The sequence below is a fragment of the Vidua chalybeata genome, chromosome 1, assembly GCF_026979565.1.
Source record: "Vidua chalybeata isolate OUT-0048 chromosome 1, bVidCha1 merged haplotype, whole genome shotgun sequence".
Taxonomy (NCBI): domain Eukaryota; kingdom Metazoa; phylum Chordata; class Aves; order Passeriformes; family Viduidae; genus Vidua; species Vidua chalybeata.
The window spans coordinates 115,316,447-115,343,721 of NC_071530.1; the positions used below are offsets into that span (position 1 = coordinate 115,316,447).

The 27,275-nt window shown below is 39.5% G+C and overlaps 1 protein-coding gene across 5 annotated transcripts in view; it reads left to right on the top strand.

Moving 5' to 3' along the window:
* Nucleotides 1-27,275, top strand: part of FAM110B (family with sequence similarity 110 member B) — a 117,394-nt gene that overhangs the window by 44,153 nt on the left and 45,966 nt on the right. The window contains exon 1 of one of the 5 annotated variants that reach the window (XM_053938581.1): nt 7,422-7,529. The exons of the other annotated variants lie outside the window; for them this stretch is intronic. The gene's annotated coding sequence lies outside the window, so the exon portion shown is untranslated. Of the gene's footprint in view, nt 1-7,421; nt 7,530-27,275 lie in introns of those variants that run through there. 5 annotated transcript variants of the gene reach the window in all.

Genomic DNA, 27,275 nt, shown 5'->3' on the forward strand with positions numbered 1-27,275 from the left:
AAGATTTGAGAAGGCAGAACAGTAAGTAATTTGTCCCTGGAATGTGGCAGAATTCCCCTAGTGCCAATTTCCTGTCTTCTTCAGAGCACTTCTCAGCACTCATGCTAGTTTTGCTAGGATCATCACTCTTCCTTTCACCTTAGTTGGAGCACTATGCAGGGAGGGAAGTGTCTGTTCAAATGTTCAGAAAAGGATGGAAAGGAAGGGGTGGGAGCCACTCGGCTTGAGGAATGGCCACTCATTTGTCTCCATTTATGCTAAGTTTTTATAGCCCTTCTTATGTGACTTGTGTGCTCGTTTTGCATTAGAGGATTGGACAAAAGCATCAAGCAGTTCTTGGAAGAATGGTAAGGGGATCTTATCAGCTCAGCAAAATTTAACTTGCTAGGTGTAAGCTAGCAAGAACCCACAAGTAACTTGTAAGCTGCCCAAGATGGAAGCATGCTCTTCTTTAGGAGCATTATATGGATTAAGAGTCCTGATGACTCTTTCATAAAAGAGCTTTTGGCTTGCTCTATTAAATAATTAAATCTCTCTTCTTGGAGAGGCTTTTCATCTGTGCCAGCAAAATGCTTCTGGCTTCTTGTTAGAAGACTGTGAGACTGGGTTCTAGTATGGCGAGGCACGGTTGCTGATTTTATATGGACAATTTCTAGAAATTTAATTATAATCTTTCTAAGATTAGAAACTAAATTTATTTTACTTTTGGCTAAAAGGGCTTGACATTTAATAGGCTGTCTTCAAACTTGTTAGCCTTGATTTCTGAGGTAACCAAAGCCATTGCATAGTTTTCTTCTGGGACTCATTGTGCTAAATATCTTCAATTCTGGTGTAAAGTAATAAGATCTTAGAGTGCTCTGAAACCCTGAATTATGGGTGTGGACTGGAGACTTGAAGTCTCAAAGGTTTACAATCTCTGAGCTCCCAGAGAGCTGCCGGGCAGGAAGGAGGGTTTTGTGCAAGTGCCTGTATGCATTAGTGTCTGCAAAGAACCACTTCATGTTCCAACATTCGCACCTTGACTTGCTTTTTAGTTGCATCTGGCGGCTCAACATAAACACCTTCTCGCATAGAGAGATGTAAGAGAGTGAAAAACAGTCTTTGAAGAATAAAAAAACAATGGGTTTAGAGAGCCTGATGGGTCTTCATTGTCATCACAGAAGATCAAAGAAAACCTTGGAGCTGCTCTTTCTATTCAGAATTGGAAATAACATTCTTAATTACAGAAGTGAGCAGGTCTGACAGAGTTTTTTCTTCAAAGGGAGGAATGCTATACTTCATCTTTCAGCCTTTGCACTCTTTGCAGCATAGCATTTTTGAAAAATTACACCTGTCCTCTAATGGAAGACTTGTATTTAAAATTTTCCCAGGCCAGTCTTATATCAGCCGGATATACTCAGCATCAGGTTGTGTCACCCATTTCAGCAAGGTGATCATAGTGAACACACTACTAAATAGAGAAGAAGAAAATGCCACCAGGGTGATGAAGATTAGTAATGTAGGAGGTGCTGGAAGTTTACTTACTATATTGCAAGCTCTTTTTTTCTGCTTTTCCACTAGGGAAATCAGTATTTGTATATCAGCTTTCAGGACTAAGTGATGCTCTCAGGGTCCTTATTTTCCACCAACAACTACAAAAAATGTGTCTCCACCTATGAAGCCCTTTTGTGGCTTGTTCCAGTGTAGCTTTAACCTCCTGTGTCCTTGTTTTTAAACAGTTAACTTTTGCTACCGTTACACCTTGTGTTAGGACTTCAACATCTTACATCAGTCATGGGGGATGGCTTTGTTTTGGTTTGGGTTTTTTTTTTTGTTTGTTTGTTTTTTGTTTTTTTTTTTATTGCACTATTTTTTAAAAACCTGTTTATTCTGGTCTGCAAATGTGTCTCACTTTATCATTTAGAAGCAGAGGCTATTTTTTCTATATTTTCCAATCTTTGACTCACTAGGGTCATGATCATTGGTTCTGTGTGAATCAGTCATGCATTGTATGAGGTCAGTGTTCTGGATGCACTGTTTAAAGCTATTTCTGTGCTTATTGTAAACAGTGTGGTCCTTTTCTGTGGTTCACCAACTTTTGTGGCCATCTAGCTGGTCAGCCAAAGGCTGTGAAATGGTGGCTACAAGGCACACATATTTTGGTCTTGAGAAGGCCTTGGTTGTGCAGACAGGTGTTATGCTTTTTGAAATGGACAGTTCATACTGTGTCTCTCCTGGTAGCTGTGAGGGAAGGAATTGGAGGGAGGAATAAATAAGGTGGAAATAAAAGAGGGCACAAAGCATATTGGTGTAGTTTGAGGTGACTGTTGAAATATGGTATAGATTTGAAGAAAACCTTGCACTGAAGGAAAAATTGATGGAACTTGAGGAGGAATGAAAAGTTGACATTGGTATGGAGATGTGTTAGGTGGCATGTTCCAGGGTGATGTGAAGTCTTTTACATGACCTTCTATTTGGGACTTGTGTGTTCTTAAGAATAGAATAATACTGTATTATTATTCCCCTTTTGGTTTTGTGTCTGAAGTGCAAGTGCTCAGCATAGCAAACGTCTTGCAGTCTTCACTTCAGATCCTTTTATGCCACATGCATCAGCGATAGGATGAAACACATCTCACTGACAGCTGAACTCCCCTGGCTCTTTGAGGTGGCAGTGATGGACTGGTGTCATCATTTCAGTCAGTTAGGGCTGCAGTGAAGATACTGCTAGCATGTAGGTCTGTGGAGGAGAGGGATGGTTCTGTACCTTGGAATGTGGGTGTGGGGGATTGTTTTGTTTGGCTTTACTATGATTCTAAGATAAAATTGGGTAAGAATGCTGCAGTAAATAGTTTGTAGGGATCAATCTTCATGCCATCCTGCAGCGAGTCTCTGGCATTAATATAGAGACATCTCTGACTGATATTAAGCTTACAGAGGAGTTATATCTGGGGCATTTATGGATATAATGAGCGTATTTGAAAAAAAAAAAAAAACTTGAAGTTCCAGGTTATCTGTCCAACTTCAAAACATGATTGAGAGCATTGACAAATGCACACATGTGGACAGGTAACTGCTTGCTTGCCAATCACAATTGGGGCAATCCAAGAAATGTCCCTGTGCTACAGAAAATGAAATAAGTTTGTTCTCACTGAGTGCAAACCTCAAGGCATTTGTGATTTACAGAGAAAAGTTTATGCAGCAAACACTAGGACCATGTTTTATTTTCTTCCGGAAATGATGATGATGAGTGATGAGTTTGCCACCAATTAGTAGACTTTCCATATACTTGCTAGGAAAGGAAAGAGCTCAGCAAATAGCTACTGTGAAATCAAAGGTTGTTTTCAAAAGAAAAAGAAAATAATGCTAGATAAATTTATTTGGGAAGGAAAACTGGAATGTAGAAAAAATAGTGGGAGAAAAAAATGTCCCCTTATCTTTTAAATTGTGTGAATGTTAGAAGTACCATCCAAAAATCTTAAGATTTTGATGTTATGTAAACATAACCATGGGATGGTTTAACTTACTTCTAAAAGTCTAATGAATGCATCAAGCCAAGTAAAATATTCATTAGAGTAATTGGTTCAGTTCAACCTCTCAAGGCTACAGCTTGGAAATATACACACTATTGCCTTTAGAAATGCAGCATGTTGATTCACCAACCATTTTGCTCAACTCATTTTCATTCCATATGCTTACTATACTTTGCAAAATCTAATTAAGTAACTGAGGTAGCAGTTTGCAAGCAATATTTGATACATTTTTAAGCCAAAGTTTAAGTGGTATCCAGAGTAAAACCTGTTCAGTTGTAAGACACATCAGAAATTTTTAAGATATTCTTGTATTAAAACAATTGGATATGGAAGTACTTACACAAGTGGTAATATAGTAAAAAGTTGTTTCAAAATAGTAATCTGTTTGTTAATTCATTTAGATATGACTAAATGAAGTGAAAATTCATTCATATGCTAGCTAGACAGTTTTCACTGTAGGAAGCTAGTTTTAGTGTCATATGATGAATTCATCATACCCTCATAGGTTTTCCTCTCTCCTTCCCTCTGTGATGGGCATCTGCCTCGGACCATATGGTTTTGGAAAATTTTAATTGAAATTCTTCTGTCAAGGAGCTGAGCTAGAGAAAACCTAACTTGCTTATAATTGCTAAAAATGTTGTAGAGACCTTCTGTTTCCATGCGGAGGAGCAGGAGCTTGAAGCTTAGCACAGGCGGGTAACTTGTGCCAGGGACGAGCTTTTGCTTTCGATGAAAGTCTGCCGAATATTGGCCAACTCGTGTACCTTTCACAATTTCTTCATTTCCAACAGAGACTTGCTGCAGTCTCTTGTGACTGTGTCCTCATGAAACCTGTGTTCTCTGGGATCTGATAATTCTCTTGTGACTGTGTCCTTATGAAACCTCTCTTGGCTTCTCTTGCTGGCGCATCTATAGATGGCTCTATCCTGTCACAGGTCCAGTGCATGGTCCAGGTGCTTGTGTGCCATCACCACAGGTGGCAGGGCAGGCTGCTGGAGCTCTGCATTGTCCTCAGTTGGAGTTTTAGCCATCTGCCATTGCCAAATGTGGGTTCTTGTGAATGACCACTGACTCTAAATGTTAGCCCTGCTGTGCAGTTCCCCATACCTTCCTGACCCAGCACAGCGTCATGATGGTTAAAAGTGAGTGTAAAAATTGACGTAGACACTCTTGGCACTCTTGCCAAAAATTGGCAATCTTCTAGCTGATCTGCAAAGCAAAGCACAGATGTTTGGTGAGTATTGATTCTGTTGCAGAGACAATAGGTGTTTCTTGAAATGCACCTTTGCAACTGTTTGTGGGTCCTTCGACTACTGCTGCTATCATGATGTTTTAAAAAAGAAAGCAACTTCTGGAATAAACATCCTGGTGCAATGGTATGTTGAGAATGTGCTGCCAGGGCAGCCCTTGCTGGGGCTGTGGGTGAATGCCCTTGGAGCCAGCAGCTCTGTGGGAGGAGGCAGAGGCTGGCTGCCAGGGAGCCGCACTGGAACTGAACAGGGTGAAGCTGTGACGACTTGGGGAGCTGCTGGGCAGAGGGGGGACACACATGTAGGCTTAGCAGCTTGCATGGGAGGGAGCCGAAACTGAGAGTCCCATAGCAGCTGAAGCCTGGTTAATTCCTGTTTCAGTTTTTTTGGTCATTTTTTCAAGTGTCATACGTGCCTTGGTGATTTGTGAGTGGGGATTCGATTAAATTAATTATTTGAGTCTTTGAGACTTTTATGTTTTGTTTTTGTTTGTGCATCTTTTCTTTAGCTTAGCAAATCTGAGCATTCCCAATAATCAGAGGACTAGGGTAAAGACTTTTATTGGTCATATTCCCCTGTTGCTACCTTTGGCAAAATGTCATTAAAAAACCATTTTGGATCTGATCATCAAACCATTGTGCATCTTTTTTCACATGCCTCTTGAACTCTTCCAATTAAGTTTTTAACCCTTGTATGACAGCCTCTCTTGCCTTTCTTCATTAAATTCATAGTTTCCTGGTTTCAAGGAGTATGCCTGAGAAACTTGTAATATTCCACAGTATTTTAAAGAAGCATAATTTATAAAAATTGATGAGCTTCTTAGATGATGTAATCTAAAAAGAAAGACTTAATAAAACAGCCTTCTTTTATCAAAACACAAAACTTAATGTTGACTGAACATTGAATCAAAGAATGAAATGTCAGTATTCCTGCACTTCTTTTTAATTCCTAGCCATATATAGCTTTGAGAATATTATTCTTACAGCAATGAAGTTTGCTTCTAGCACAGAGCAAGTCTTCATGAGCAATTTTTACTGACAGATTAAAAAGGCTGTGACATAACTTTACATATTATCAGTAAATATGGTCTTGCACTGTTGCCACATTGAGATCTTGTTCCATTGGTAAAATTTTATATAGTATTGAATATAATTTTTGTACTGAAGTAAGTACAATAGCTAGAAAGTGTTTATAGACAGCCTTTAATATCTTGCTCTTGGGCTGTGCCTGATACTGTATGGTGCTGGTGATAAGAGTAAAGAATTAGGAAAAATGCCAGTGTGGGCATAGTGGAATTCATTATTGCAGTGGGGTTCAGGATCTTGCTAGTGTAATGTTTATGGCTATAGTTTGTGTGTAACTTAGTGAAACATCTTAAAAATGCATTGTAGTTTGTATGTGCATAATGCCGTAGCATTATATTTTTGTAATACCAGTCATGAAAAATATACTGTATCTCACAAGAGAGAGAGCTGGCACCACAGCTGGTTTTTCTGATAGTTGGGCTGTGTATTTCCATCTTGTCACTGATGTTTGAAAGTTTTTGGTCAGTGTAGAGCTTAGGTGATTATATGAACCATGTGGGAACAGGAAACATCTGAAGAGTGTTTTTTTCTGTTTGTGCTAAACAGAGTGAGGATTAATTGAAGTGTACTACCAAGGAAGACTAAACAAGCGTCTGTATCTTTTTTTTTTATGATTTACCTGATGTTGTAAAAGCTCCCAGCATCTTTCAAATACACGATGTTCCTTTGGATCATAACATTCCTTTGTTTTGTGGACTTATTTATAAAATAAGCATGTAGGACTTGGTTGTGTTAGTTCCCCATGCATCTAAGTAGTCTTTGCTCATGATAATTATTTTCCAAACGACTTGTTTTGCATAATGGCAAAAATTTCCTTGGCATTTGCACCCTAGCCTTGTGAAAGCTTAGTTAGGACTTGGTGTGCCAATGCACACAGAAGCCCTCTGATCATCTGGGTGCCCGCCCACGGGTAAATGTAAAGGACAGAGGGGGTCCTGTTGACTTCTGTAGGGCTGCTGTTCACTGAAAGCATGTGTGTGGTGCCTAGCTGATCTGAAGTCCACGTTGTAGCCTGTGCAGTAGTGCACAAAAGCTGAGATCTGCTCTGCGTGGTGCTGACAATGTGTACATTCAAAACAAGAATTCCTACTGGCAGAACAAACAGCTCCATCTTATTGTCTCCTTGAAACAGACCTAGCAAACTACAAAGTGGTCAGCTTCTCAAAGGGCACACCTAAACAGATCCTGCTTTTCAGAGATGGAGACAAACCCCCTCATAGGTGAATCACTCAGCAAAACAACAACACCACCACCAAAGCCCAGCCAGGGATGTTATGGTGACGCACCCAGACAAACAGCCGTCCCAGACGTTGATGCTGCGGGCTGCAAGGTGTGATCTGCCGGGCTGTGTTTCCGCGGGTGCCTCAGCAGCCCTGTGCTCGGCGAAGGGCTATAATTAGATTAGCAGCCTGCTCAGCAGCGGTGCCAGCCTGCGAGCCTCAGCGAGCATGTGCTGGATTCTGCATGTGCCTCCCGCTTATTGGCGGCCGGGGTTGCTGCCTGCCGGTTTGATAGGTTTCCCCAGTAATCTTTATGCTGCATTACAGACATAGATACAGAGGTACTGCGTGCATACGACGGGAGAGGTGCTCAGCTTGTAGCGTAAAAGAAAGCCCACAGATGAAAGGCACTGGTCTTTGTTGCAAAGCATCAATACTTAAGGACTGCTAGCTGGGAGCGGAGAGGTCAGTGAAGGAGTTTTACTTGGTGGTAATTACTTTCAGGTCTTTATCTCTCTGGTAAAACAGTCATGCATGAAATGAATACTGTTAATCATGTCATCTGTTTAATTTGATCTTGCTTTCGTTAATGTCATGTATACTCCGGTGGGAGAGCCATCAGATTACAAAACATAGCATTGGAGTGGGTTCAGTTCAAAAATAGAGCATATTTATATGAGAATATTGCTTTCATTTGAAATTTTGAGCCTGTGCATGAGAGTAATTTTACTGGTTGCCTTTTGTTATGCTAATAGAAATATTTCTTTTATTGGAATGTTTTCTGCCGAGCAATTGAATTAGAGCATTTATAACGATTAGCAAATGAAGATAAATCTGTAAATATTGATCAGTTTAAAGAATAATTTTGTGAAGTATTCTTTAATATGATCACAGCAATAACTATCTTGATGGTTCTCTTGCAACAAGGTAGAGGGATGAGGAATATTATGCTATTGTTCTTTCAACAAAGATGCTAGAGCCTTCATGTTTGGGTGGATTCTTTGTTTCATCTATTGGCTTTTATTTTAAGTGGCTTTCAAAATGAAACTGAAGCTATTCAGCTTGGTAGATTTCAATATATCCTTTGCTTGCACATACATGTATTTTGTACGTATTTATTGTTCTCAAAGGCTGAATTTTGGCCCAAAGCCTTGTTTATTGTGAGAACTGCCTTCAGCAGTAGAAAGAAACAAGATATATATATGCCAATCTTTTAATCTGCAATTCTGAGACTATTACAGTATTTATCATAGCGTCATACTCATTTAAGTTTTTTCATACTTGACCTACGCATCAATTGATCACAACTTTTCCTATAAAAAGCATGCATATTTAATGAAAACATTCTAAAGCTGTTCAGAACAAAAGAAAGCAAGCATAAAGTACTAAAAAAAAAGTCTCATAATGTAGTCATGACTCATTTGATGAGTTTTGAATATTAAGGCTGACTGGTGAGACTTCAGAGTTAATGCCCTTGTCTGTGTCAGACTCCAGAGCCCACATGAACTTGTATATTAAGTCACCAGTCATCTGGCTGGCTGGCTGCCACCATGCGTCCGAGGTACGAGTAGATTGTCTCAGCCAGGATCAGAAAGGTGTTAGGAACAGGAGCTATTTTGGTATTAGTCTTCATTCTTCCCTCTGCACTTATTCCTTGAAGAGGTTTTTTCTACTGTATAAACCAACGTATAATTTAGGTTGTTCCCTTTTAAAGAATGTGGTGTGAAACTGTGTTGCCCTCTGAGTAGATACCCTCAAATGTGAGCATTTATTCAGTTACCAACTTTATATGGCAGTGGGTACAGCAAAGACACATTCTTTATTATTTGTGATTGTATATTCAGACAGAAAAGTATTTGGGAGGTTTAATTACAGCTGGTACATAACAGTTGGTTTGAAGTTTTGCTGTTGACTAAAACAGGTAACTTGGTATCTATTTTAGTCAAGAGCAAGTTGTTTTTTCATATTCCAGGAGCTGTTTTTGAAGTTGTTTTCCTTCAGGCAGACTTGGAAAATGGCATTTTTGCATTGTGACAGTTAAGCCTGGACAGGGAGGACTCAGGATGTGAAGGCATGTTATTCTTGAGCTGTTCCATATTCCCTCATTGCCCCAAGTTACCAACCAAAAGTGTTTTAAAGATCCTCTAAGCAGATTTATGCCTTCTGCCTTTTTTTTTTAACAGAGTAATTTATCTGTGTTTTTATAACCTTTGCAACAGCATACCATGAAGGAGTAACTGAAATCATTGTTAGTAATAATGAAATGTAGACGGTAAATATCCTCAGCTGAATCACATGTTTACCATATCCAGATGAGTGGATTTCCAAGAGAGGAGAGGCTGATGTTTTCTACTTCATGTATTAGGCTATTCTTATTTGTAGGCAACATAAAGTTTGTCTGGAAAAATGCTGTAAAAGTTACCGTATTTTTGGTGGCGGATACAGGTAATACCACCACCCACTGGAACTGAAATGATGCACCAGCAGCTATTCAGCTATTTTGCCTCCGGAAAGAGCTGTGTTGATCTATGCAAGCATCACAAGAAAATGTGACAGTAGTGAAACTAGAACTGGTGACCCTGTAATTTGACTTTGCAATAGCTCAACAGCAAGGATTATGCTACTTTGTTTTTGCTTCGTTTTGTTACAACCTCATTTTTCTTTGTAAATTAAGAAAAATTGAAGCAACAGTTTGTGTGAATTACTCTCTAAAAAGTTGAAATCCTTGTTGCTATAAGAGTATTTTAACTGTAACTAGTGTATTGCTCTAGGAAATTTAACACACTTCAGATTATTATCAATGATATTTTGTATTCAAGCTTTGTCAGTGAGTTTCTTGATGTAGAAGTTCTTAATTACTGTTTTGTTAGGAGATGTATGCATAGCATGTTTGTTATGTGCCTCCGTGAACTGTTCTCATTTCTGATGTGTTGCCCTGTAGTTAAATCTCCAAGTCCTTTGTTATGTGAAAAGGAAACTTTTCCTTCCCAACAGGAATACAGTATGTATGTGTATGCACAGATGTATTGTAAAGACACAAATGTATGTTGTGAAAATCAAGATCTCAAGTGTTTAATTTATATATGCAGGTAAACATGTAAAAATACATACCTATTTTCTACCAGATAACTCTAGCATATGTTTGTGTAGAAAACACTTTCAATAAGAATCCCAGTATTCTCATAATAATCCAGTAGAAATACTCTTGGAAGAGTAATGTTAGAAATACCAGATTTGGCTGCTGGCTGGAGATGGGATATATTCAGTAAACTGAGTGACTGTAATAAACAGTGCTGCACTAGCTCTTCCCTTTTAAGATATTATGTCCTTTTACTGCTATGCATATAAGTGAATTACTTAAACCCTTACCAAGTCTAAAGGGGAAAGATGATACTTAAGGTTAGTGCATTTTTATTTTGCAGCCTGTTAGCAATGAAAGAGATACTCCAGAAAAAGTCGTAAAGATTTAAAGTATTACTACAGTGTTTATTTTGCAGGATTTGTACTTACGTGCCTTACAGTTTTTAAATCGAGTAGCAGCCAGTGATATATGCATAAAGGTTTATATTAGAATAAGAAAAGAGACATTGTGCCCTAAAGCCCCTTTTTGCTTTTCCTCTGTTTTTGGAGCCAACTCCAGTTATTACTTTGCTGATGAAATGACTGTCTGCTTAAATGGTCGAGACATTCAATAGCCCATCTATAAATGCTTATTATAACACTTTGAGAGTTCACAGGAAATCAATAGCCTGTTTTCTGTATTTTGTTGAGTGAAGATCATTTCATTCTTCAAATCTGAAGACTATTGGGCTGGGTGAAGATGCAGGATGAGTCCTCTCAGTGCATCAGCTTGGGAAGGCCTTATTGTTGTGACACTCTTCTTGCACTCACGCAGCAGCACTGTTTAATGGGATCCAAAATGTTCCTTGTATGCAGACAGCTGTTGTTCCAGTTCAGGGACATGTGTCCTCCCATGCCTTGCGACTGGGCACAGGCGAGCTGGTGGCAGGGAATGTCTTCCCTGCCCTGCCTTTCCCTCCTGCGGGGCTCTTTGCCTAGCACAAGTTACCCTGGGGACCAACTATGTGGATTTAGAAACTGGATGAATGAAATATGTCTAGCTTTGGGCAACTATGTGTCAGACATTTGCAATATTAAGAGTAGAATTGTATTTTATAGAGCTGGAAGTGAAAGTGGCTCTTCTTTGCAGTTCTCACAATGGTATGGTGAATTAAAAGCAAAATGGATATTAATTTTTTTTTACACTTAATCTCCTGTTGTGATTAATTTAAATTGTTCTTAAATGTATTACCTGCAGTATTAAGTGTGACTTGATAGATTAAATGCAGAATACAGCCAGCAAATAGTAATCCTGGATGCTATTGTCTGCATAATCCTGGTAATGAGATTCCTGTCTTAATTTCACGTTATCTTTCATGGATGTGCTTTGGCCACCTGTAGACACAAATATTTGCTGCATCTTTCCATGAAGCCCCTGGAGCTTCCAACCCCAATCCTCACTTTGTATATATGTAACTTTTAAACATTAATTGTCCGTTCCATAACAGATGTTATTTGGGTTTCTGTCCTGTTGTGTAGCTGTTGCATATTTCTGTAGTGTATTGGTTTATTAGTTGAAGCAATATTTATACATTGATGATGATCCTATGGCCATCTACTTATTTGGCTGCTTATCTGTTGGGTATTGTTGAATAATTTCATCCATACTTTCCTGAATGCGTGTAATAGAAAAATCCCAATTAATGGCAAGAGGGCCATAATTTTTTTTTTTTTTTTTTTTTTAAGAGAGCTTAAGAAATTGGGTAGACTAAAGCAAAGGTTATTCTACTTCCTGATTAGGAAATCTATAAAAACAATGCTATAAGAAAGTGATGCAATGTGTGAGAAGACTTGTACATGTTATTAGTGCTGTTTAACTGGAGAGAAATGTGAATACCTAGATTTGCAGTGGTATGCACATTTTCACAAGTTTGTGAACATTTGGGTCTTTCATCTATTTTGGGTCCTCTAGAGTCCATGGATATAAGTGGGTTTTCTTAAGGTCTGGTTTTGTATATAATGTTACTGAAGGAGAGATGTTAATACAATGTGGTGTGTTGGCCTATAATACAAAAGCACAATATGATACAGTGTCTATGCCAAAATGTTTCCTGCCTGGATAATCTAGGCAGAAAAAAGCTAGAGTGGAAGGGAGAAATGGAGACAATAAAGATGAATTATCTTTTATGTGACCACAAACTGTGGAGTTGCAAGGTAGACTGAATGGTCTGTGCTTTAGGATTATAAACCATCACTGCAAATGTCTTTACAAAGAGTGAAAAATACAAGATCAGTGTAACCATTCCTGTCTATACAGTACAAACTTCCCAGGGTAAGGATGGTATCCTTCTGTCTCAATGTCATAATTGTCATTGGATATTTTGGGCATTACAGTCATCTAGAAATGAGTGTGCAGCTTTGTATTTCTACTATGACATTACAACAGCAGTCTAGTCAGATGATGTATGAGGGATGTGGTAAACTATATCCCTTCCTCTTCCATTACTGTTACATCAGCTCTACTGTAATCCCTGGTTCTGTGCCATGTGGTGTCCCCTGTTTTCCTTTACCATATTGTGGAGTGCAGAGGTTACTATTTTGGCCTCTAGCTCTCCAGGGCCTGGGTAAAGTCTGGCAGGAGTTGTGCAATTGCTATAAACTTCCTGTGAAACACAGGTACCATGGAGGGTGCAGCAGAAGATGTCAATATCCCCCAGTGTTTTGGTGCTTCTTGTTTCTCTTCACCACAGTTCTCCTCTCCTTGCTGCCACCATCTTTCTAAATTTGTCTGCTCCATTTTCCCATTTAAATCTACTCTTCTTTTTTTCCCACTTTCTCCAATCCCTCTTTCTGCCCTTCAGTTTCTACCTGTCATTCAGTCTTGGGCTTTTTGACATCTTTGCAGCCATCTCCCCCTTTCTGGGAGGTGAATATCTGTGCTGCTTTCAGCTGGGGTAGTTGAATTTCTTCCCAGTGGGTGTATGGGGCTGTGTTTTGGATTTGTGCTGAACACAGGGCTGATAATACAGAGATGTTTTTGTTATCACTGAGCAGGGTTTACACAGAGCCAAGGCCTTTCCTGCTTTTTGTGCTGCCACGCTGGTGAGGGGCCTGGAGGTGCCTGGGAGGGTGGGAGGAGACACAGCTGGGACAGGTGACCCCAACTGACCAAAGGGATATTCCAGATCTTATGGCATCATGTTCAGTATAGAAAGTGGGGGAAGAAGGAGGAAGGGTGGATGTCTGGAGTGATGGTGTTTGCCTTCCCAAGTCACTGTTAGATGTGATGGGGCCCTGCTCTCCCAGGAGTTGGCTGAACACCTGCCTGCCCATGGGAAGCAGCAAAGTAATTCCTTGGTTTGTTTTCCCTATTTAGCTGTCCTTATCTCAACCCATGAGTTTTCTAGCTTTTACCCTTCCTATTCTCTCCCTGACCCTGCTGGTTGGGAGAGTGAGCAAGTGGCTGCTGACTGGAGTTAAACCACAACAATATCCAAAAATATCACTTATGCAGAGGTTCCCAAGGACAGCACACAGGTGAAGAATGTAAGTTCTCTTACCAAAGATCCTTGATTTTTAAAGTTATTCTGTATTTATTTGTTGGAGCAAGATGTACTTGACTCCTGCTTGGAAAGCTTGTTCTGACAAATACAAATTGTGCCCCTGACCTTTTCAAGTCTGACATATCTGCTTTTTTTTCTCTCAGCCAGTTACCTCTTTACTGAAAGCAAGCATCTCTGTTCATCTTCCTGTCATCTCTAGATCAGACCTTTCTAGAGTGATTTATGAGCCTTGCTGACCACTTTCTGCAAACAGGTCTCCTTTTTTGTCATGCCTTCATGCAGGTACCTCACGCCAGCTGTGTTTCTGTTAAGAGCTTGACCCAAGGAGCTGCTTCTGCTCCTCCTGCTCTTAAAAGGTGTCTCAGACAGTTGTGGCATGTTACTGACCTGAATTTTGACAGCTTCACTGGTGCCTGCAGAGCTCCTAGCTGTGTGGGTACTTAACTGCCTTAAAGTCACATTTATTTTGCTCTTCTTCCTTTGCTGGCACTTGGCACATTTGCCACACTGGATACCTAAAGGATCCTGCCACAGGCTGCCCACTGGGAGGAGGTTTTTCATACTGCCTTCATTAAATCCTCATGGAAAAACAGCCAAGTAGATTATGCTTTTATCCTGTGCTAAAGTATAGAGGATTTGGTTTTTCATCTGTAATGTGTGTGACTTGATGAGAACTATGATACATGTGGGAAAACTGGGATGCTTTTTTACTGTCAACTCTGATTTTGAGCTTCCTAAAAAGAGACAAAGTTTTTACAAGTATTTTCTCTTTCCTTATGCTACAAAACAACTTATACTTTCATATTTTATTTCAGCATGAAGTACTAAGCCTAAATTTGCAACTCTGAAGCCTAAATTTGCAACAAAAGCATGTCTGTAACTAACTTTTGAAACACATCCATTCTTAGAAAACATTACAGATACTAAATCCATCTGGTGTTGAATTACCATTGATTTTTTATAACTACTCTTACTTCTGGCTTTGTGGAAAGTAGTTTTGGAAGCATTAGGATCCTACATAGTGCTTGTTTTTTGACTTTCTGTGCTTTTCACTATAATTAATTATGGAATTTTCAATGTGTATCAATACCTGATTGGAGGGAGTAAAGAACATGGAGCCTTCTCAGTGGTTCCCCGTGACAGGAAAGAAAGTAACAGGCACAAACATTTGCCTGAAATACAGGCAATCCCATTTAAATGCAAGCAAATGCTTTTATACTCTTAGGATGGTCAAATGCTGGCGCAGGTTAGCCAAGAGGTGGTGAAGTCTTCACCCTTGGAGATTTTCAGAACCCACCTGAGATATGGTTCTGGGCAACCTGTTCTAGGTGGTCCTGTTGTCAACAAGGGCTTGAACTAGACAGGCTCCAGAGGTGCCTTCCAGCCTCAGCTGTTCTGTGATTCTGTTACTAGAAGTCTCCAAACAGCAGACCAAGCAGGCAAGCAACTCTAGGCAAGTTATTTTTTATATGTTAATTCTGCAATGCAAATAGTATAACATTTTATCGCTGGGTATACCCTAGGTATGAGTGTACACATATATAGGTATGTATATACCTACCTATTTCTGTCTCCAGTATAAGCATACTTGAAAACTAGGACAAACTGGAGAATATCAGAGATGGAAAAGGGAGGAGTAGAATGTTTATATATATATATTTTTTTTTTTTAATTTAAAAATCTAATGTCATTTCATACAGGCCACACATACTTTATGCAGTCATTAAGGTTTTTTTTTTTTCCCTTCCCCATATATATGCTACATCTGTATAGTAAAAAAAAAAAGCTGGATAAAATTGCTTTAAAGAAAGCTTTATTTTTATTAGAGGATTTCTCTTGGGCAACTTATACATAGTTGCATCTTTGTTCTGGTGCACATTGAGTGTAAGTGGGCACAAATCGTCCAGGAGGAGATCTGGAGGAGAGAAAACAGAGACCAAATGGCTCTGGGTCAGAAGAGGGAGGTTCACCCTCAACTGGACTGCTCTTTCTCAAAAAAGTAGCTCCAAATTAAGCAGCAAACACATAAAAATTGGCCTGAATTTGTGTCTATATAGAGTACTCAATACTTAGGATTTTTTCAAATACTTTTTGTAGTCCTACGTGTGCATAATTATTGCTTTGCTGGTATTCAGCCCTATTTCTGCAGCCCACAGCTGTGTCTGGGTTTCTTACGGTGTTCTTGAAAACTAGAAGGCTGGACAAGGCTGCTAAAATTACATGTAGTCTCTTGGCATATCCTGGGGGGTAGTGTTGGAGGAAGCTGTCTGTGAGCATCCTTTGTAGCATGAATTGGATACTTTGTGGGGAAAAGAAGACACTTGCACAGTTCTTCATCATGTCCCTTCAAAGCCGTGAATCTTGCCTTACAGTATTAACAGGTTTTCTTTCTCCTTTTCAATGCACATTAAAGTCAATCTTCCCCTTCTTTAAATGATGACCATTATGTTGTTTGTGGTGGAAGAGATTTTCTTTGTTTATATCTTGGCCAAGATAAGTGAGATAAGTGACAAAGCATTCAGACTTGAGGTTTTATATATAAAGTTGAAAAAAACATTATCTTTCTTCCCATAAGCATTTGGATTTTTGTTTAAGTAAATGACAATGCCAAGTTCTCTCTTCTGACTCTTTGTGTCAAATATGGTGTGGGGTTTAGTTTTTCCTGCTTGTTCATAGGTCTTGAAATAACTTCTTAGAAATGTACTTGCAAAAATAACAACAGTAATAATAAAATCTGTTTTGAAGATAAAAGAAAACCAAACTCTGGTTCTGAGAGCTTGCTTAGCTCCATGTTTAACACACCAGCTTCAATCACAGCTACTAGAAAGTTTGGAATCCTTTTTTGCTGTTGAATTTTCAAAAATTAATCTGAGAAATCCTTTAATCCTTATGAACTGTACCATTCATTTTAGTTTAGCAGTTATGCCTTTTACACTTGAATAGATTACTTTCTTGGGTCAATGCAATTGTCTTTTGAAAATCATTTAGAGGTATCCACTGGTAGTGAAGGTGTCTTGTCAGGTATCACAAACGTGCAGGAAGAATGAATGGGTTTGCACTGACAGCTCCAGTCTCCCCTCCCTGCTTTTCTTTACCTCCTTGCCTGTGTGTTTTTAATCATCCCTTCCTCTCTCTGTCCCCCAGCCCCTTTTCTTCTCAAATCTGTAATGCTCATGTTTGCTGTGATTTTCAATTTCAAGGACTGTTAGGCCACCTGAATCAAGAAAAAGTCCTGTTCATATTTTAAAGTGTGAAACTCGCTTTTTATTTCCTTTTCATGATATATATGGAAATGTTCATATGTATGATGTGTCATTCTTCAGTACAAGTGGGACCTGCTGTGATTGAAGCTGTCCTGCAAGTCAGAGGTTGGCTCGGCGCTGCCAGCAGTGTTACCGCTGCCTTCTTGCATGGTTCTGCCCTTCCCGACTCCACAGGGAAGAGACAATGGAGCTGTCTTAAGTTCCTGTTCAGCTACTTGGAGCATATACATGGTGTTCCATGGAAGAGTTTGCTTGGAGTTTACTGGATTTTCTTCAGGAGCTTGGTATCAGACCTTCAAAATGGGGTTAGCAATAGTGCCTTCAACATGTACCAGGGTGTGAATTGCCTGCTCTTCCTCACAGCTGGAAAGGAGTTTTCATTAAGTGTGAAAGTATTGGATGAGCTCTGTTTTTAGGTTGTTTCTTCCCAAAACCTGCCAGTTTGAGGATTTTGTCACACCAAGCCCAGTGGTGGTGAAACAACTGCAAGTTCCACCAAGCTAGACTTGCACCAGGGACTTTTATGTAGAGCACTGTGACAGAGGTGTGACTTCTTGACATTGTTGCAATGTTTGGTTTCTTTCAGCCAGAGGTATCAATCAAAACATGACTCTGTACCTTGCACTACTGCATCAGTGCCCTTGCTCTGCTATGGAAAAATCTGGAAGCTCTTGAGTGTTTTTGTAAAGAGGAGGGAAACCCAGCTATGGTGATGCCTTTGGGGACTCCATTTGAGTTTTGTCTTCAAAATGAAATGGTTAATTGCATTTAGAAAATAAGTAGCTAAGACTAAGAAGTAGGTGGATGTGGTTAATTTTTACTGGTTTATTTCAATTTTTTACACTTGTGGGAGAAGTCAGGTGGCCCAGTTACTAATGCAGAACTGATACAACCTCAAAAAAAGTAATTGCATATTTCCTTCTCAAAGAGAAAAACCATACTAAGTGTAATTTAGTTTCAGTCCCTATTGTATCTAGCATTATTTTAGCTTGGTTTTGGAATCCAGGGGGATTTCCTTATTTCACATACACTGTCACCTGAGGTGATTCGTACTTCTTTAATGTACTCTCCCTTGAAACTGAAGTCCTTAAATAGTTGACCTAAGTTTTGAATGCTTGTATTGCCTTTGATATAGTTAGATTAAAACTTTTATTTCTGTATAGATGTGGGGTTTGTCTGTATAATTTTTAAGTACATGAAAACAGGGTTAGCATTTATCTCCTTTCTAAGTTGTCCTCTGCTCAGCTGGAATCATTAATTTGCTTTCAGAGCCTTTTAAACCCCTGAAGTGTCCCAATATTTCTTGTCAATAAAGGTCACTTACCTTGTGTAAGAAATGCAATTTCTGTCAAGTTAGTCTACTAAGAGCCTTGCGCCTTAAGGAGCCTTTGTGATGATCTTTCCAGAGAAAGCAGCACTTAAACCACTTTCATAATTTCTCCATAAGGTAAAATTTCTGCAATCCTCTTGAATCAGAAATATCTTTTTCTTCCTGTCTTAAACATATAATAATAATAATAATAATAATAATAATAATAATAATAATAATAATAATAATAAATGGAGATGTAAACAAAAGCAGTCATCAGCACGTATCGTGGTGGTGGAATAAAAACTGACCAGTCCTTCCTACCCCTATTTTATTTCTTCCAAGGCCCTCACAAGCAGGGAAAGCCCATATCTTGAAGGTTTTCCCAGTGTAGCATGTCTGAGATGCAGGCTTCTCTATCTGCCCATGCTATGAAGTCTGCCATCGTGTGCCATATCCTACTACTGAAGTACTCTGTTGTCACTTTCCTTGCCTGGATGAAAACAGCCTTGGCCCACTTACATCAGTTCTGAATATTGCTTGAAAAAGTGTTTCCCAGAGCTTGTGGCTTTGATCATATCATCTGACTTTACATCTTTTGTTGGTTCCTTCTTCTTTTTTGTACCCAATATTGAAACTCTTGGTAAGATATCCTAACATCCGTCATCTTCCGTTTATTACCAGGATTTTTGATTTCTTGTCTCCATAATGCCATCCTAAGTCACCTCGTTGTTACACTTTCAAACAGTAATCTTTCTGCTTTGTTTTACATCCTTTCCACCTGCTGCAGGAGAGCGAATACTGTTTATATAAATTCAGTGTGCTCCACTGTTCTTTTAATTTACCTAGTATCAACAGGGAATCTTGCAAAGCGAGTATTAGTTACATTTCAATTAAGACCTAGAAAAAGATCTTTTCAGAAGGATCTGTGTTTGTGTTTGCATTGCACTTGCAGAATCATATCTGCTGGGAAGAGTTTTCTGTACAGATGATAGGCAAAGCCTTGTAATGCAACAAACTTGCTGTGGTGTCACTGATTGCAGAGAACAAGTCTAGTCTAGTGGCATTTCTAGGTGAATGGATTTGTTTGCAATGAGAAATACCATCAGTTACAAAAGCAAATTGTCCTGGGAAGGAAGATAAAATATGACGTTAATACAAGATAAAGGAAATCTTAAAGAATAGTGAAACAAAATACAATTTGCTATGGAGCTATTTGGTATTGAAGGTACTAAAGAAACTCAGTATGTGTTTTCTGGAGCTTCCCAAAATGATTTGTGTGTGTCTGATGGATGTGGGAGCAAAGGGAGACATGTCATTTTGGAAGACTTGAGGGTTGCATTGTGGACTGGCAGAGGGGATGCAACCTGCCTTCAGGAGCCAGGAATTGCAATAATTATTGCACTTCTCTTCCACTGACTGAGTGCTTTTCTTTGTGTACAAAACAAAAAGCAACATGGTCAAACCCATGTCATGGCTCCAAGCTTTAATTAACTCTCTTTAATGCTGTTCTGGAAAACCAGTGGGGGTTTTATTGTTGTCCTTTCAGGTTTGGTGGTGGAATTTTTTAAAAGATTCATCAAAGTCTTAATGTCAGTTTTGTTTGCTAGATTGTTCAAAACTGTGCTGCATGCACTGGCTCCCAGTGGAGGCAATTGGCAATGCTACTGTGAGGTCACTCTGTTAACAAAAAGAGAACAACCAAAGGGATAAAGAAAACCACTCACCACCAAAGAAGCCACAACCAAACCTGTTTATTGAGGCCTTTACCTCTGTTTCCAGTGTTCACATAAAAACACCTGGAAATGCAGAGCTATTCAAATCACTGAGGCACTGTTGAAAGAAATCAAAAGAACTTCTGAATATCTACTGCTACTAGATGTTTAGGAGATACTTGCAAACCTTGCCTTTCTTAAGAATTAAGAAAATATTATTTGGTTATACTGAGAATTACAAGCATAAAGAATATAACAGGTCCCCTGGAGGTGCCAAGTGAGTTGTTTGTAAAATACCATCACAGACGTCCACTTGGTAACACCACACTTTCATAAGTGAAAGTCACTGGTGATAAATTAGGGCAGATAAGTTTTCCAAAAGTACTGGGTACTGGTTTAAAGGAAGGAAGAACAGAGTAAAATTAGAGAAATTTCCTGGTTTAAGGTTTGAAGTAAGTACAGGAAACAAGATGCATATTGAAATTCAAATAGACTCTGAGCCTTTCTCTGTCTTAGAAATATGGTGGCCTATTTCTTCCAGGTTTACCACAGGGGCAACATTTTGTTGAAATTATTTTAGTGTAAAGGTAACATGTGAGAGAAGTTCACAGTTGCCACCAAAGATCACAGAAAATGACCAAAACCAATGGGGCTGGGCAATTCCCAGCTCTGGCCTGGACTGCAGTGGGGGAAGCTGGAACAATCAGGGGTCCCTGAATGGCCCCTGCAGCCCCTCACCCTAAGACAGCTCACCTCCAGGGTGGAAGCCCCTTGACTGGGCTAAGCCAATCCTGTTGCCACAGTGCCAGTGCCAGTGCCAGTGATGAGAAATGGGCAGGTGTGGGTATGGCTTCTCCAACCAGCTTGGGTGGTGGAGGTGGTCCTTCTCCCTGCTGCCAGCTGTGGAGGGACAGGATACATGGCTTTTATGTGGCTGCAGTTTGTTGGCTGCATTGCTGTACTTGGAAAACTGTTTGTGAACCTAACTCTTGTACTGGTTACAAATGGTTTCATTTACAGCATAAATTTTTACTTGTAGTTACCAGCGTTTCCTATACTAATAATGTCAAACTTGTTGCACTGCAGTGTGGTGTGGGATTTTTTTCCCTCCATATGTACTCTTCTGTGGAGTGAAGCATTTTTAAAAAATAAAATGTTTTTTCCAGCATAGTTTGTATAGGTTGTATGCATCTCTAAAGGCAGATAAACTGCATAGGTAGTTTACAGAAGAGTGGAATCTTTGTTCCTCATCAAAATCTGTGTATCCTCACATACATGTGTATCTGTCTACATATAAGGTTTTTAAATCTGAAAGCATTTGGCATGACAGTGGTGTGTGATCACAAAGGCCAAACATTTTGTGCAATTTGGCCAGTGCTTCCCACTGAAACTGATAACAGGTGTGGGAATTGCCTGTAATGGTCAACACCTATACATTTCATGGGTTGGGAAAAAACCTGGTCTCTACCACAGGAGGGCAAGTTCAGGGACAGGTTTTCAATCTCAATTGCTTTTTAAGGCAGTCACGGTTTATATATGTGTGGTAATTGAGGAAAGGGTGTAGCTGGCATCTTCACAATTTCAAATCATCCCATAACCAGCACATGGGCATTTTACTGTGCCTCTCTGTGGTTCTGGGGGTTTTGGAATGTGTTAGAAAGCAGCAGCTGGAAGTGGGTTTGAAAAATTAGCAGGGACATGCTACTGTTGGGGCTGGGGCCATCCTGGGGCTGAGCTGGTGTGTTCCTCATGTACCTGTCTGCATGCTGAGAGGTGGGTGTGCCAGTCCATTGACTGAAATCTCATAAGGTTTGGTACTAGTTGCTAAGCAACTGCAAAACACTTCAAAATGGGATTTTTTTTCCTTACCCACAGACTGTTTTTGTGGTGGAGAGAGGGAGTGAGGAGCACTGTGGGGTGGCAGCCCAGAAGCCCCTCTCCTTCTTTCCACATGTGACAGCCAAGGTGATGGAGAAGGACCTGGTCTTGCAGTGTGCTCCCCTTGCAAATTCACAGCTCTTCCACTCTGTTACAGCAGTTTTATTTTTTTGCCATGTACATAAATACTGCTCTCGACAAGAGAAGATGCTGTATTTTAAACATTCCTGTGACAAACAGCAAAATTTTCCAGTAAAACTTTGGTGTTTTAGGGAAGACAGTTGTGCACTGAAGGGACATAACATCAGAGGTCTGATGATGATGATCGAGAAGTGCTCTCCACCCTTAAAGGACAGGAATGCTCTCAGTGCTGTCATCATTGGAAATAACTTTAAGTTATTTTAAGTTTTACATGACCCCATCAGTTCACACACTATAAAAAACAACCAGATGTGTGAATTGTTTTAGCAGTTGGCATCCCATCTATTAAGTCGTAAGTTCTACAGTTGGTGTTTCAAATTATTTCCTATAAATGATGTCTTACGTGTAAGGATTATGTTCAAGTGATTGCAGCTTGAAATTGGCTGGTGTCTCATGCATTTTTATCACCAAAATACAATGTCCTCGTTGGCAGTAGCTTAGTTTTGGTATTTGATTTATTTTAAAGCACCTTACTTTTACAAGTCATGTATTGTTTTTTGGCAGAAAGGCAGCTGCTTGGCATTCAGAGCCACTAGTTTGCAGTAACAGTTGTTGGTTTTTGTCCTTATTGGTTTTTCTTTCCAATTAAGATGCAGCTGTTATGACTTCTGGAGTGAGGGAGTATTATTTTATCTAATGATGTAAATGGAAAAATCCTAAAGGAAGGATCTGTCCTCAAAACAGCTGAGAAAAGACCAGGTTGTGAGGCCTCAATGTTTAGTGAGAAGTACCCCAGGCTGTGATTTTTGTGACAAACTGCGTAAAAAGATCTGGTGTTTCTTTTCTCATGTAAATGGAAGGGAAATAATGATTCGGAGAAGATTATCCTAAAGGATTTTCCACACTGCATCTCTTACAACATAATATGGGAATGTACAATTGCTAATGCCTTTGAACTTGGTTTTTTTATGACATTTGGAGCACTTGCAGATATAGCGCTTTTGTACTTTTAGCTTTTTTCTCAGGTACGTGTTCAGTGCTGTATGTGAAAAATCCCTGAGCCACCTTTTGTTTTAGCTATAGCCTAAAAGCTGTAATCAGCAGAAGAGGAAGCCACACACACAAATCATTGCAGCATATTGCAGACTGGACAATTCTGTTAAACAAGCCATTTAAAGTTAGGAAGTCAAGCAGGCTGAAGGTGAACAATGATCTGAGCTTTATGTGTAATTTCACTTTGGTGGCTCTTTCATGCTTTTTTTTAAGATTGTGGTACACCTAAACTCCACCCATGCAGCAGAAAGTCACTCATACCTAAGTGCATCCACACTGGAAATCACACGAGTTGAACTGTTGCATTGTATATACATACATAGAGAGATTGTGTGTATGTACATATGTATATATGCCACTACACACATACATATAGTATATTTTGACTGTTGTTCTCCTTTATATCTGCCAGATATGATTTTTTTGGAAAGCTGGAGGTGGAGTGGGATGGGAATCCCATGGTACTTTCTCCTTTACTGTTGTTTCATGGGGCAAAGGAAGATGAGGAGCAATTGTGGGTCCTTATAAGTCTTGGAAGGATTTGCATAGTGTCTTTGTTCTTCCTTTTCCTCCAGCTTTCTGAAAGGAATATAAGTTATATCAAGTTGTTTCAGTAGATTAATCAAATATGCTTAGGCATTACCTCTCAACTGTAAATGGCAGTATCATCTAGGAGAATAAAAACTAGTCAGCCAGACCAAAAGTAGGGAAGTTGGATATTTGATATATTCTCGCACTAATAAGGGGAGTAAACATTCTTATTAATTTTCATAACAAAAGTGTATCTGACTTGATGAGTTATTGAACTGAGAGATCAATTTACAATGTCAGTGCTATTGGCAAGTGACATTGTAAACCAATACATCAAGCTCTTATTGACACAACCATAAATCAATGACTTTTATTTTCTTCTTTCATTTCAACACAAGAGTCAGAAATAAGTTCATATAATCTCAATATTTTTTTAATTTTTCTTTTTATAAACAGCAAGACCACAGGAATGCCCCAAGGAGGTTGTTACAGTAGTCTTATGATACAAAAAATATACAATTAGATACTATCTCTTAATAGAAAATATCCAAAAACAAGTCTTCAGGATTTTATGTCAAATACTTGATGCTGTTTGAATAAAGACCATTGCATGAAAACATGCTGGATGGATGTGGCTCCTTGTCCACATGGGATCCTGTAGTGGCCCTTGTTGGTGAGGGTTGGCTGTACAGAGAGAATTTATGGTGATGGTTTTCTTTTGGAGATACAAAGAAACTCATGTGTTTAACAAATTTGTGTGAATGTAGGACAGATACTCTGGTATGTGTGGATGTGATGACCGTGAAGATGATGACTTTTGAACACTGAACTTTACATGAGAACTTTACTTTAACTTGAGTATTCTCAGTTTGAAGATTGTCTGATCAAGGATGGCAGGTTGACTTTTAGGGCATCCAATGCCATTTAACATGCCCCAGGGTATCACAGACAGCATGTTGGGCAGGATCCTGGTGTGTAAGAAGCTCTGAGGGTGAGATGTTGCTGTGTTTTAAATAGTGTTGTGACAAGGAATGAATGTCTTCTGTTTGTGAGCAGTCTGGAAAAGTAAAACCAGAGGTGGGGTGCTAAAACTTTGCCTGGGAACTGAAACTACAGCTACCTGTAGCAAGTCCTAAGAGTTGATTTTTTTGCTGGTGGTGGTGATTCTATTTCTGTTATTTATTCCTGCATGATAAACAAAACAAATTCTTAACAGTATTTTAAAAAGGTGTGGGAATAGTAAAAATAATCATAAATAGTTAAAAGAACCAAATACAAACAAAGGAAAAAGCCCAATAAAACCCCAACACCCAAAGAAGCAAGAGTTTTTATAACTTGCTTGGTCACAAACTCGATTATAGTGGCTATATAAAAAGTGGTCCATTCTAGTAGTACATTATGTTACCATGGTAACATTGACATACTAATTTAGAAACCCTTCAGGCTAGCTCTGAGAGCTTGAACATTGCACTAGTATACCAAAACATGAAAAGACTTATTGTGAAAGTAACTGCTAAATGTTTAGGATGAGCCCTTTAGATACATGTGGACTTTTTTTCTCCCCCTGAATTTCTATTAGGATCCACACTTGCTTATACTGTTAAAAATATTTGAACCAGATTTATCTTAATGGTTTTACAGTGTTTCTTATTAAATCCTTTTGTTTTCTTCTTGGAATTGGACCTTGGGGTCCCATTGTGAAAGCCATGTTAGGTGCAGCTCCTTTATCCCCCAGCTGCAGGGGGCTGTTGTTAGGGGTACTTGCTTCATTCTCCTGGTACGTGGACTGTAAATTGCACTTCGAGTCCTTATGTGTAGTCACAGATTTTTTCCAGTGGCAGTGAATTGTGTCAGCTGGACCAGTGAGTTTACTGCCATTTAACTACATATTTGAAAAAGAATAGTTCTGTTGAAGTGCTATGTAACTCGTACTATGATACTCAATTTATAAACAACCAAAAAAGGTTGCCAGAAGTAGGGAGCGTGCCTGTTACACTTCCTGTTGTGGGTAACTTCCTATGTGGTAGAGAAATTTGTAGGTTCAGTTCCTTGAACCTGTTCTCATAACACCCTCAAAGGCTGCCATGAGCCCTTGTTTCTGGCTGAGGTTGGCAAAACCTGGAGTTATGTGGGATTAGCAAGGCCTGAACATGCTGCTAAGCTATGGTCTTTTTCATTACAGGGGATTTTTGGCAACAATTCTTCAGTCACAGTAGAAAGTACCATGTTTTTTCCGTTTCATATCAATGCACACAACTGGATTTGTCACTTCTTTACCTAACTCGGTTAAGTTAAGCAAAATGAATCTTAGCATGGGAAATAAACATTATTTATTAGATCTCGTTGAAGTGATTCTGCAGTCTAACTAAAGAAGACTTCTGCCTGAAAATAAGTGACAAAAAGATTGGAATATCAAGAAATAGAGTTAAAACAGAATTGGCTAAACAGTGATCTCCTTTACCGAGTCTGCTCTGTGGCAACTTGCTGTACTTCTTGTTTCATGATAATTTCTTAAATCCCTTTTTGGGAGTGGAGGTAGGTTTTAATCTTAATTTTTAAGTGATACTAAATTGACAGATCTGGAAATCAACAGGCCAGATTAGGTTGTAACACCACCTTGGGCATAGTGAGGGTGTTCTAGATTCTGAGCTTTTATTAAAAAAAAAAAAAAAAAAAAAAAAAGGAAAAAAAAGTAAAAAGCATTTTGAGTCCTTCTGGTCACAAGGATACTGTTAGATCTGTGAGCAGAGTGCAGCTGACAGATTCTCAGGTGTCTCTGTGCTATGGAGATGGTTCATGTACCACACCAGCCCAGGAAGGTGTTGACTCTGAAGCAGAGCAGCTTCAGCCTGTGTCTGAGAGCTGCTGTATCTTCTCATCTGGACATGCAGTGAGTGCTCCTGTGCTGCAGGGCTCCTCTGCAGCTCGAGGGGAGAAACACTCCAAACCAAAACAAGGTGGTGCTGCATTCATGCCAGGATTTCAGTCTTTCCCAACATGATCAATGCTGTGCAGGTATGAATTTATAAGGAGTAACCAGTGCTGTGAACAGGACATGTTGTATGTGTTTAATAAAGTAGTTAAAGTTAAGATTTTTAAAGGAAAATGGAACTAAGCTAACGGAAATCATGCATGTTTCTCACAGTTATAAATGTACTCGCAATTGAGCTTGGCTACAAATTATGCTTTTCCTCTCTGTCTTCCCTACCTCCTTTTGAGGAGATGACATTAGTTTTATCCTGGATCACTTCTTTATCTTGATTTTTCTGCCCCTCTACAAGCAGTTGCACCAGTGTAACCCAAGGGTTTTTCAGAGGAGAGAGAAAGGTCTTGCTGCCACACAAGAGGCAGGCAAAGCCATGTTCCCAGTGGAGTGCAGATCCCAGCAGCCTTATTCAATTTCAGAGAGTGCCTGCAGCCATCCTCATCACCAAGCCTCTTCTCTTGGTAGCCTTTCCCTGCCCAGACACACAGTCTTCAGCATCCTGGTGATGTGCTGCTGGGCCAAAATGGTCTCATTTTAGGTCAGAGAGGTAACTTAGCAGTGCTGGAATGGTACCTAAGGAAGCTGGTCTCAGACTGGGATGGGCTCCTGACCAGATCTCAGGGTGAGGTTGGGGCACACATCCATGGGACCCTTCCAGGGACACTGGTGCTGGATGTAGCACGGAGAGGAGCACTGGTGGGGATGGAGTGGG